Source organism: Mus musculus, chromosome 6, assembly GCF_000001635.26.
Source record: "Mus musculus strain C57BL/6J chromosome 6, GRCm38.p6 C57BL/6J".
NCBI classification, from domain to species: domain Eukaryota; kingdom Metazoa; phylum Chordata; class Mammalia; order Rodentia; family Muridae; genus Mus; species Mus musculus.
In genome coordinates, this window is record NC_000072.6 from 107,801,979 (window position 1) to 107,815,554 (window position 13,576).

At 40.1% G+C, this 13,576-nt stretch overlaps 1 long non-coding RNA gene across 1 annotated transcript; it reads right to left on the minus strand.

Moving 5' to 3' along the window:
• Nucleotides 1-746: 746 nt before the first annotated feature.
• Gm35017 lies at nucleotides 747-13,079 on the minus strand. The gene is made up of 3 exons (XR_377951.3): nucleotides 12,347-13,079; nucleotides 1,636-1,752; nucleotides 747-1,038 (listed from the first exon to the last, which is right to left on the minus strand). It is a non-coding gene; the product is annotated as a predicted gene, 35017 (long non-coding RNA).
• Between the last annotated feature and the right edge of the window lie 497 nt (nucleotides 13,080-13,576).

The window sequence follows — 13,576 nt, forward strand, 5'->3', positions numbered from 1 at the left end:
AAAACTTGGGGGCATGGTGAGACAAGGAAGGTCTGTGAAGGAGCGGGAGCAGGGAGCCATGCTGGCAAATATCATTGTCCCAGTGAGCCCTGGGTCTTTATCATCCCTATCTCTCCATTATCAACCAATTGCAGGTCCTCTGGAAGAGCAGTATGTGCTCTTAGCCACTGCACCACTGCGCCATCCCTGAAATACAGTGGTTCATAAAGTATCCTATATAGGTAGCTACAAATACTAAAGGTTAGATCTTCCGTATACCAAACCACCCAATGTATGTTCCCTAAATCAAACATTATCTTTTGATTCTTAAAAATTGGATAAGTTTGACTGCTTGGGTGTGGTCTGGGACACATCCCACACTTAAACTGGGGATCCAAATGCCTAAATTCAAGATCAAGTGTTCCTTGTTATGCCTTGAAGCTTTTTATCTTGGGCAGATATTGACAATGAATAAAGGGAAATCACTCACATCGGGGAAGGACATTAAGTCTTTCAAGGGTGTAAGGTACCATGCCTAGCTCTCAGTAGCAGAATCAAGGCTTTTATATTCTGTCTATTACATCCCTGTGTCATCTACAGTACAGGTCCCTGGGAACAAAAGAAAGAGCAAATCAGTCCACATGCCATAAAATGAAACTACCGCTAGAATTCTAAGTGTAATTTCCCACAGTTAAAGAAAGTGCTTTTAAAAAACCAAGTTATCAAAGGGAGTATGTAAGTGGTCATATGATTTCAGACTTTAATGTATACTCTTCACTGACCAAGCCACTGGCAGGCACTGGTTAATATAAATTACCATTTGCATTTTGTAACACTGCATTAGTCCAACCTTCCATCAGCATGACAAATACAAGAGACAACTTACAGGGACAAAAAATTTATTTGGGGTTACCATTTCAGATACTTCAATCCATGGCCCACTTTCTCCATCACTGTGGGCCTATGGTAAGATGGCAACAGTAGGCCAGGGAATCAGGTGCTTAACTTCTGACATCTGGGAAATGAGATGAGAAGGAGATGGAGAGAGGCATAGGAGACCTGGAGAGAGAGAACAAAAGTAGTGAGAGAGAGGCAGAGACAGACAGAGACAGATAGAGAGACAGAGAGAGGCAGAAAGAGAAAGAAATACAGAGACAGAGAGAAAAAGACAGAGAGAGGCAAAGACATAAAGACACAGAAAAAAGAAAGACAGAGACAGAAACACAGAGACACAGACACAGACACATACAAATACAGAAAGAGGGAGGGAGGGAGAGAGAGGTAGAGAGAGAGAGGGAGAGAGAGAGAGAGAGAGAGAGAGAGAGAGAGAGAGAGAGAGAGAGAGAGAGAGAGAGATTTTGTGTATATCTATTTAAAGCACACCTGCATACACACACTTCTTCCACTAGGCCTATCCTTACCTTCCACCCTGTCTCCATAATGCCATCCCAATATTATGAATCCATCCAGTGGCTAATCCACTGATATGATAGAACCCTCATGACCCAATTATTTCTAGCAATTGCTCAGTAAGCTGAATGAGGACCAAGTTTTCAATATATCTATTTTGAAGGAATACTTCATATTAGAATCATAACAAACACTTACACTTTATTATAACTATACCAAGTGATCAAAATAAAGGCTCAGGAGTACCTGTAAATGGAAACACTCCAGGAAGTCACCAGCTGCTCTGGAGTCTTGCTGCGTGAGAAGCAACGAAACCGGACTGCAGCAGGTGGGAAGGAGTCACATAAGGTATTCAGATTCTTCCTTAAAATCACACAACATGGAGATATTTAAGAAATCCTAGAACCTAGTTTGTACTTGTGCACACACACAATTTCAGTTCATAAACACAATATCAATAGCCACTTTCAAACATTTCCATTTACTAAAACATGTAACTATAACAATTCCATCCATTGTTATTTGATATCCACTTACATTGCTTTAGATTCTGACATCCTACTCCTGATACTTAAAGACTCATTTTCATCTCCTAATATAAAACGTATTTAATTCATCTCCAAAACTCCCCATAATCTTTAACAACCCCCACTCTATTCAAAAATTCAAGATCAAATCACTTCTGAAACCCAGTGCAATCTCTGGACTGACAGCCTTTATTTTTTAAAAGTTACATAGTTCCACTATAGATTGGTATCAAATAAACCTGGCCATTACAAAGGGGAGGAATGAGGGGAGAGCAAGGAAAGACCTGATCAGAGCAAGACTAAAACTCAGCAGGGAAAAACACCAAATCCAGCAGCTACATATTCATATCCAGCATTTGGGACCTGTGATGGAATCGCCTGGGTTCCAAGAGCCTCAGGCAGCAATACCCTCCTGTTCTACTGCCTTCAGCACACGTAGTGTCTATCTTAGGCAAGCTTTACTCCATGCCTACAGCTTTCCTCAGCAGATATAGCTTAGTCTTCCAACATCCTGAGGTTTCCTAGGCTTTACCTTCATACCGTCATGCAGTAGTCTCCCAAACATTTCTTCAAGAAATCCAACCATATATCACACATTGCCTGACCTAGGCAGCCCTCGACGAGCTTGGCACAAGCCTCAATGATGCTCTTATTCTTACATCTTTCATACCCACAAAACCAGTACCATGCATCAACACTGCTGAGTTCTGCTATCAGCTCCAGGCGTGGCCTGGCCTCCTTGGATCACAGCTACAAATACCTCTATGTGACTTTAGGGTTGATTCTAGGAAAATGCTTTCATATAGGTTGCCCATTCAGTGGTTTCGTCAATTCAGGCTCTCTCTTTTCAAATGTATTTGTAGTTTTGTAAACCAGAGTACAATGTTTCTGTTTAATGATGTTAATATCTCCATTTTTTAAAGAAAACAGATTTGTTTTTATTGTTTTATCTATATGAGTATTTTGTCTGTTTGTGTCCTACATGCATATAGTGCCTACAGTGGCCAGAAGATGGCAACAGATTCATGGAACTGGACTTATATAGAGTCATGAGCCACTATGTAGGTGCTAGGAATTGAACCCAGGTCCTCTGCAAGAGCAGCAAGTGCTCTTAACCACTGAACTATCTCTCCAGCCCTGCTGTGAAGAATTATTGCTGCTTTTTATGTATTCTCTTGACCACAACTCTCTCACACTCCATATCGCGCCAAACTGGACATTTTTTACATTTATTCTGTTCTGTTTTCTGCCCTCTCTTGCTATAAATCTGGAAACGGCTATGATGAGAAACCACACCACAGCCTCAATACTATGCTTTCTTGAAATTTGCTTTGCCAAACAAATTCAGCTATTACTTATTAATTCGGCTTCACTCAAACTTGGGCAGAATGCAGCAGATTTTGTGACATATAAAACACAATGACCTCTAAGCTAGTTCCCAATAATGTCTTTATTCCACCAATGAAGCTTCATGACCTGAGAATCCACTGTTGTGATTTCTGCCAACATTCTTGTCCTACCAAATGCCTACCAGGATTGCTCATTAAGAATCCATTACTGCATCCAGAGCTTCTCTACCATTCACCTTCAAGCTTCCACACTTCCTCCATAAGCCAGTTCCAAAGGCCCATGTGGTCAGGCTTGTCATGGAAATGTCTCCATTTCTTGGAATAATTATTTTATTTGTTCTTTGTTTGTTTGTTTCTTTGTTTGTTTTGTTTTTGAAACAGGATTTCTCTTCATAGCCCTGGCTGACTTGGAACAAACTCTGAAGACCAGGATGGCCTTCAACTCAGAAATCTGCCTGCCTCTGCCTCCCAAGTGCTGGGATTAAAGGCATGTGCCACCACTGCCCAGCATAACAATTCTTATTATCTTATTAATTACTTTCTCATTACTGTTAAAAACAATACATGACAAAACCAACTTAAAGAAGGAAGAGTCTATTTTGACTCATAGATGGAAGATGCAGTCAGTCTATCATGATCAAAAGGGGATAGAAACAGGGAAGATTCACTAGGTATTCCTCAGTTGAGAACTCTTTGTTTAGTTCTGTACCCCATTTTTAATTTTGATTTTTCTGGAGTCCAGCTTCTTGAGTTCTTTATATATAATGGATATTAGTCCCCTATCAGATTTAAGATTGTTAAAGATCCTTTCTCAATCTGTTGGTGACCTTTTTGTCTTATTGACCATGTCTTTTGCCTTACAGAAGCTTTGAAATATTATGAGTTCCCATTTACAGATTCTTGATCTTACAGCACAAGCCATTGCTGTTCTGTTCAGGAATTTTTACCCTGTGCCCATATCTTGAGGCTTTTCTCCACTTTCTCCTCTATAAGTTTCAATGTCTCTGGTTTTATATGGAGTTCCTTAATCCACTTAAACTTGAGCTTTGTATAAGGAGATAAGAATGGATCAATTCACATTCTTCTACATGATAACCTCCAGTTGTGCCAGCACCACTTGTTGGAAATGCTGTCATTTTTTCAACTGGATGGTTTTAGTTCCCTTGTCAAAGATCAAGTGACCATAGGTGGGTGGGTTCATTTCTGGATCTTCAATTCTATTCCATTGATCTACCTGTTTGTTGCTGTACCAGTACCATATAGTTTTTATCACAATTGCTCTGTAGTACAGCTTGAGGTAAGGCATGGAGAAGCACCTGAAAAAATGTTCAACATCCTTAATCATCAGGGAAATGCAAATCAAAAAAACCCTGAGATTCCACCTCACACCAGTCAGAATGGCTAGGATCAAAAATTCAGGTGACAGCAAATGCTGGCGAGGATGTGGAGAGAGAGGAACACTCCTTCATTGCTGGTGGGATTGTAAGCTGGTACAAACACTCTAGAAATCAGTTTTGTGGTTCCTGAGAAAAATTGGACATAGTACTACTGGAGGATCCAGCAATATCACTCCTGGGCATATACCCAGAATAAGCTCCAACTTATAATAAGGACAATGCTCGACTATGTTCATAGCAGCCTTATTTATACTAGCCAGAAGCTGGAAAGAATACAGATGTCCCTCAACAGAGGAATGAACACAGAAAATGTGGTACATTTACACAAAGGAGTACTACTCAGCTATTAAAAATAATGAATTTATGAAATTCTTAGGCAAATGGATGGATCTGGAGGATATCATCCTCAGTGAGGTAACCCAATCACAAAAGAACACCCAGAAATACACTCACTGATAAATGGATATTAGCCCAGAAACTTAGATTACCCAAGATACAATTTGCAAAACATGAACTCAAGAACAAGGAAGACCAAAGTGTGGATACTTCGTTCCTTCTTGGAATGGAGAATAAAATATCCATGGAAGTAGTTACAGAGACAAAGTTCAGAGCAGAGCCTGAAGGAATGACCATCCAGAGACTGCCCCACTTGAGGATCCACCCCATAAACAACCACCAAACCCAGACACTGGGCAGATGCCAACAAGGGCCTGCTGACAGGAGCCTGATATAGCTGTCTCCTGAGAGGCTCTGCCAGTGTCTGGCAAATACAGAAGTGGGTTCTCACTCTTTTTTTGATGGACGGAGCACAAGGTCCCCAATGAAGAAGCCAGAGAAATACCCAGGGAGCTGAAGGGGTCTGAAGCCCCATAGAAGGAACATCAATATGAACTAACCAGTACCCCCAGAGCTCCTTAGAACTATACCACCAATCAAAGAAAACACATGGTGGAACTTGTGGCTCTAGCTATATATGTAGCAGAGGATGGCCTAGTTGGTCATCAATGGGAGGACAGGCCCTTGGTCCTGTGAAGGCTCTATGACCCAGTATAGGGGAATGCCAGAACCAGGAGTGGGAGTGGGTGGGTTGGGGAGCAAGGGGAGGAGGGAGGGAATACAAGATTTTTCAGAGGAGAAACTAGGAAAGGGGATAACATTTGAAATGTAAATAAAGAAAATATCTAATTAAAAAAGAGAGAGACAGGGAAGAGATGTAGCTGGCCATATTGCATCTGCAGGGAGAGATTAATTTTGATGTTCAACTCAATTTATCCGTTTGTTTGTTTGTTTGTTTGTTTTTTGAAACAGGGTTTCTCTGTGTAATAGCCCTGGCTGTCCTAGAACTCTCTTTGTAGACCAGGCTAGCCTTGTCCTCACAGAAATCCACCTGCCTCTGCCTACTGAGTGCTGGGATTAAAAGCATGTCCCATTAATCCTAGCCGCTTTATCTTTTTTCTTCAGTCCAGGAAACCAGCACGAAGAATGCTGCTCACATTCAGTGTATGTCTTCCATCCTAACTTAACCTTCCTTGAAATATCTTCATGACAACATTCAGAGCTATGCTTCCATGGTGATTCTATACCAAGTCAAGCTGACAATAAAGAATAGCTATGACAACAACTCTAAACATAATTTGTAAACAAATGGCTATGGATTTACTATGTGAGCTGACACAGCCATAAATGGCAACAATTCTGTTGTTTGAAACCTTTTATCCTGGGAAGAAAAAAGAAAAAACTCAGTCATTTGACTGAACTCAGTTAAATGAAAGATTTTCATTTCTGCAATCCCCTCATCTCCAGAGATATATCTTTTCCAAAGTGACTTAAATCCATCATACCATTATGAGATTTGATTCTCACACATGTGTAAGGTGGATCAAGCCAGGACTAACACTATCTCCATGTCATACATAAAAATCCTGAGATTCAAGTAGGTCAGGTGACTTGTACAAGGTCACACAGAATGCAGAGGGAAGAAGATCAACTCAGATGTCTGGCTGCTAATTGAATGTGTCTTCTCTCACATCTTGTTGCTTCTCCAACATCAAGGACAACATCTCTTAAATTGTTTAAGAAATATCATTATAGCAATGTTATCGTTCTCCTGGATCTTCATCTCTCCCTTTCTCAGAATAAGTGATTTCTAGCCACTAACACAAAGCTGATTGTCTGCAAAATTGTCCCACAGATGCATTGAAACTTTTCAAATGAGCTATCTATTGTTGCGCAGAGGTATGGGGAAGCCTGGTGTTTTATTCTCCCATATCCCAATTTTATCCATTAAATTTTAACTCAGGGCTTCTCTGAAGGTGTTTAAGATTCAGTGCTCAAATCCCAAATTTCTCAAGGGTCAGCAAGTCAAATTCACTTATACTTTTATCCCTGACTTTCTTTCCATTTTATTCCCACTTTTATATGAAAAGCAATAAACCAGTGACCCGTGCTTTTCACTTGGAGACTCTTTGGTCTGTACTTTAATCACTTCTTATCTGGCACTTCACTGTAGGGTATCATGCTGAAAATAAGTATTACACAACTATTTACTTCTCTCCAGACTATTCCAGAAATTTCTATCAGGTCAGTCCAATACTCAGTGAGTTAGCGGGTACAAAATCATAAGTCTAAAGCTACAAAAACTCGAAAGGCAAATAAGGTCACGGGTGTGAAACTGAAAAAAACAGAAAAAATTTACTTGAGGTTTTATATTTAAAAAAATAATAATATTGGGCAAGTAAAACAAAAGCAAATTCATAATAATAGAAGAGTCTCTGGCCATTAAAAACAATAGTATCAACCTGTGTTTGACACAAAATGCAGACATTTTTCAGAATTATATATGACCCAATTCCATCCTCAAATGTTTAGCCAGGTATAAAAGAAAATCTAAAACATTATATCTTTTAAGGACCGGAACTAAGTGTTATTTTTCAGGTTTTTAACTTTTTATTTATAGTTCCTAGTTATTGAATGAATTAAATTTTTCTTCATAATAATAAAACTGGGTTTGTTTCCTGCTATCAGAGATCCTCATGATATGACTGTCACTCATCTTCCAGGCAATGTCATCTTAACATGTACACAACCTCTCTCTTAGACATGGTGGACTCCCCACTGGTCCTTAAGGCCGTGGGCTTCCCATCGTTTCATTTTGGTCCAGCTGCATGAAAGTTCTGTCTTCCATTTCTTCAACTGGAACACTCACACTATTGTTCCAAGGCCCTAATGACATTCCACCTTTCTACAAGTCATGCAGAAAAAAAAAAAAAAATGTCCTTTCTCAAGGCGTCCTTGGCTCTGTATTTCTAACTTCTCTAGCATTTCCAGTCAGACTGGATATGTGAAAATAAAAGGGACAATAAAATAAAATAAAAACATGTCACAGAAAAATTCACCAGGTAACTAGCTAATCAATAAATAGAATAGCATAAATAATAGAAGTGTCTACACAGACCAGCAGTCCACAGTACGCACCTTTGGTTTTGCCCTTGTTCTGTATTTCCTATGGGTGGACAGCTCTATCCTCCACTCAAATAGATGCAATCATCTTTAAGAAACAAGCAGCATCATGTGTATCAAAAGATGGCCTAGTCGGCCATCACTGCAAAAAGAGGCCCATTGGACTTGCAAACTTTATATGCCCCAGTACAGGGGAATGCCAGGGCCAAAAGGGGGGAGTGGGTGGGTAGGTGATTGTGGGGGTGGGTATGGGGGACTTTTGGGATAGCATTGGAAATGTAAATGAGGAAAATACCTAATTAAAAAAACTGTTACAAAAAAAATGAAACAAACAAACAAAAGAATGTGGGCAACAGCACATTTTAAAAGTCAAAACAAAAAAAAAAAGAAAAGAAAAGAAAAGAAAAAGAAAAAGAAACAAGCAGCAGACTACTTCATTGCCTCCACCCGACATCTCCATCCAGCTGTAATCCTGCTTTTAATACAACTACATAGCTTCCTAATTCTAAAACCAAGCTTAGGCTCTGTGCAGGAATAGCTTTAGAGGGGGAAAAAAAGATGAACTGGGGCACAATGTTCTTAAATACTATCTTGCTTATGGTTATAATAAGAAACAAGAAAGAAAATTAACCTCCAGAAAACCAAATAACCCTATTAAAAATGGGGTACAGAGCTAAAGAAAGAATTCTCAACTGAGGAATACCGAATGGCTGAGTAGCACCTAAAAAATATTCAACATCCTTAGTCACCAGAGAAATGCAAATCAAAACAACCCTGAGATTCCACCTCATACCAGTCAGAACGGCTAAGATCAAAAATTCAGGTGACAGCAGACACTGGCGAGGATGTAGAGGAAGGCTCTATGCCCCAGTATAGGTGAATGCCAGGGCCAGGAAGCAGGAGTGGGTGGGTTGGTGAGTGGGGGATTGAGGGGAGGGATAGGGGTTTTTCAGAAGGGAAACTAGGAAAGGGGATAACATTTGAAATTTAAATAAAGAAAATATCTAATTAAAAAAAGAAATGTGCTGAAAGGAAGAAAAAGAGAGAAAGAAAGAAAGAAAGAAAGAAAGAAAGAAAGAAAGAAAGAAAGAAAGAAAGAAAGAAAGAAAGAAAATTAACTCACTCTCTTGCCCTCTCTGTCCCTTTTCTCCTCATTCCACTCCCACTCCCTCTCCAAGTGTTTGTGACTAGCGTCTTCTTCTCTTCTCTTCTCTTCTCTTCTCTTCTCTTCTCTTCTCTTCTCTTCTCTTCTCTTCCCTTCTCTTCCCTTTTCTTCCCTCCTCTCTCTCTCTCCTACTCCCTCCTCAACTCCCCTTCTCATGTCCCAAATAAACGCTATTACATGCTAAAAAAAAAAAAAAAAAGAAAGAAAGAAAGAAAAGAAAGGAAAAGAAAAGAAAACAAAAGAAAATTAAGGCATTTTTCTTGTTTTTTTTTATTCTTCCTTTGATAATCCAACACTAAGTATTTTGAACACATTCACTTCCCCTCCCCTGACTCCTCTCAAACCCACATTCTTTTTTTTTCCCATTTTTTATTAGGGATTTAGCTCATTTACATTTCCAATGCTATACCAAAAGTCCCCCATACCCACCCACCCCCACTCCCCTACCCACCCACTCCCCCTTTTTGGCCCTGGCGTTCCCCTGTACTGGGGCATATAAAGTTTGCGTGTCCAATGGGCCTCTCTTTCCAGTGATGGCCGACTAGGCCATCTTTTGATACATATGCAGCTAGAGTCAAGAGCTCCGGGGTACTGGTTAGTTCATAATGTTGTTCCACCTATAGGGTTGCAGATCCCTTTAGCTCCTTGGGTACTTTCTCTAGCCCCTCCATTGGGAGCCCTGTGATCCATCCATTAGCTGACTGTGAGCATCCACTTCTGTGTTTGCTAGGCCCCGGCATAGTCTCACAAGAGACAGCTACATCTGGGTCCTTTCGATAAAATCTTGCTATTGTATGCAATGGTGTCAGCGTTTGGATGCTGATTATGGGGTGGATCCCTGGATATGGCAGTCTCTACATGGTCCATCCTTTCATCTCAGCTCCAAACTTTGTCTCTGTAACTCCTTCCATGGGTGTTTTGTTCCCACTTCTAAGGAGGGGCATAGTGTCCACACTTCAGTCTTCATTTTTCTTGAGTTTCATGTGTTTAGGAAATTGTATCTTATATCTTGGGTATCCTAGGTTTTGGGCTAATATCCACTTATCAGTGAGTACATATTGTGTGAGTTCCTTTGTGAATGTGTTACCTCACTCAGGATGATGCCCTCCAGGTCCATCCATTTGGCTAGGAATTTCATAAATTCATTCTTTTTAATAGCTGAGTAGTACTCCATTGTGTAGATGTACCACATTTTCTGTATCCATTCCTCTGTTGAGGGGCATCTGGGTTCTTTCCAGCTTCTGGCTATTATAAATAAGGCTGCTATGAACATAGTGGAGCATGTGTCCTTCTTACCAGTTGGGGCATCTTCTGGATATATGCCCAGGAGAGGTATTGCTGGATCCTCCAGTAGTACTATGTCCAATTTTCTGAGGAACCGCCAGACTGATTTCCAGAGTTCAAACCCACATTCTTATCCCTACCTACTCAGCTTCAGTTCTCTCTTCTGTTTACCCATGAGTCTAATTTGTGATGCTCAAGTGCTATTGGATATCGGGCCTGCACTGAAGCTTGGTCCAAGTACTAGGGGCCATTCCTCTAAACTGGATACCCTCTCCCCCAGCAGCCATCTATTAGCCATAGCACTAAGCTATGGGCAGGTCTTGATACCCACCTTCCTCCCACTGTTGGGATTTTGTCTGGCTTGAGCTTGTACAGGTATTGTACCTTCTGTCAAAAGGAGCTGTAAATTTATGTGTGCAACTTCCTAGTTGTATCTGAAAACAATTTCCTTGTGGTCATCTATCACCTCTTCCATAATGACCCTTAGCTTTGAGGGCAGGGGTGTGAGACAGATGCCCCATTTAAAGCTCAGTACTCTTTACTCTCTTTCTTATCCTCTGCACATTGACCAATTGTGCATCTTTCTGTTAATTGCTATTTACTGCAAGAAACTTCTTTGATGAGGACTAAAATAAGAAATGTACTATTCTATCTACGGGTATAGCAGTAACTCATTATGAATCACTTTAATACTATATCTATTTAGCAAGGTAACGGAGTCCATTTTACCTATAACTGTCTAGACACAAGTTCTTGGCCCCCAAGTCTTGGATCTACCTCACACAGCAGGCCTTAACTCCAATGAGAAAGTGTTTTGGTTAATCCTAGTGCATTCTTGCCATCATTGCACAAGTGAGCATATCTTGCCAAGACAACCATTATTGCTGCCCACAAGGTTCACAGATGGGTAAGGCTGGTGATTATTTTTCTTCCCTGGGAGTATGCAGAGTACATCCCAGTACAGTGAAAACTAGCCAACAATAATGAAACTTCAATGTCAGTACAAGCTTATTTTTCTATGTTCAAATATGCAGTATCATCAGCAAATAGGGTCTATACTGTCAAGTTCTGGAGGGCAACCAGGAGCAATGCCAATAACCAGCAATGGTTGGTGATCCATAGGACCTGGCCAACAAGTCAAAAAACAAAATAGGGTAACCCATTTCTGATACAGGTGTTTTTATTTGCTAGCAAGTGGTATCTAGTATGAATATTATCACCCAGTTAGAAATTTTGTATCATAATTTACATGCTTGTATCTCTGTCTTAACCACTAAATTATAAACTTTCTCAATGAAAAGGCTACATATTATCCATGTTTATTCATTTAGTGATAAGCCCATGACCCTTAATAGAACACAATGGATTTTGTTGGATGAGAATACTATATGTTTCAAAATTGGGCTTCCTGAAAATGATATTAAGTTTTGCAGTCTATTTGCGACTCTAGGCTTCTATAATTTGATAAAGGATATACACTTTACAAAAACTTTTCTCAGACAGGCAATCTTAGGCAGCTGAAATGACAGATATTTGTGATGGCTTTATATAACCCTGACCTGGAATAACATCCTCCCTGCCTGCCCCATGGAGAAAATGATGCTGCTGTCTGGACACCTGGAGTCACAATTACATCCGTGGAAAACTCAAGGCCAAAGAGCCAGCCACAAAGAAGCATGCCCCTCCCCACCTTAAACTCAGATGGAGATATCTGGGGGATAGTTCCAGAATGCTTCAAAGAGGACATTTGGTCACTTTGAAGCAGATCACTCTCACCTGGACCAGCTAGACTGCTGCTCCAACATTCAGCCAGCCTCCAGCTTGTGATTTCAGCAAAGGTTCATAAGAGACACAGCTGGATTTTAAATTCAACTTTACAGTTTAGTAATCATCTGCCTGTGACAACCTACTGAAGCTCCATGGCCTTTTGTTTGCTTATGAGATGTGGAATCGTTGTGAGGACATGAGAGTAAGTGTCGTGCATGTCTGGCATGTTTTATGGGGTAATCAATAGCTCAAAGAGAATTGGAAATCACTGAACTGGAAGATCTTACGTTGTGGGAAAAGACAGTCTCCAGATAAGAGTAGTAATAAGTAAAAACCACATCACCCTATCATCCCATACAAGATGGATAAAGTCATTCACCACACTTTCTCAGTACAATGTGGCAAGGGGACTACATTTCTGAAGACTTTTCCTGGTCTACTGAATACCTACAGCTTGAGGAAGTAGGGAACAATTAGGGAGTTATCTGTGAAGGGTAGTCCTTGGTCAGACATGGGGACTCAACACTGTGGCCCATCCCTTTGGTGAGGATTTCCCTAGGGCTATGGTTACTTTCTTCATTTTTCTGTCCATAATTGTCACTTTTCAGATTCTCTTGGCTTCTCAAAGGCTCAGTCTCTCTTGATTCACTTCCCTGAAGAACTGAGAATGCCTATTGACACAAAAAACACAAGGTTTGGAAAAAGCAACAACCAGACTCCAAAAACTACATCAACTTCTTTCTTTCTTTCTTTCTTTCTTTCTTTCTTTCTTTCTTTCTTTCTTTCTTTCTTTCTTTCTTTCTTCCTTCCTTCCTTCCTTCCTTCCTTCCTTTCTTCCTTTCTTCCTTCCTTCCTTTCTTCCTTTCTTCCTTTCTTCTTCCTTTCTTCCTTTCTTCCTTTCTTTCCTTTCTTTCCTTCTTTCTTTCTTTATTCTGAAAAACAAGAATCTCACTTATGAGGAAATTAAATTTTATAGATCACTTCCCTACAATTGAGACAGAATAAACAAATTTTTCTCTCACAATGGCATCAAGACAGTATAATTTCAGTCCTAAGAAAATTGTAAAAACATACGTGTGCCCATTCAATTTTATATTAGAAGAAGGAATTTTCTACTATCATAAGGAGCAAGAAAAGATAATGGGTTCAGTTTGGTATGAATAGTGTTTGAAGCACAGTGTTGCTTTCCTTTCTATAAATACAGGCTACAAATTTCATTAATCAGACTTCATTTCCTCC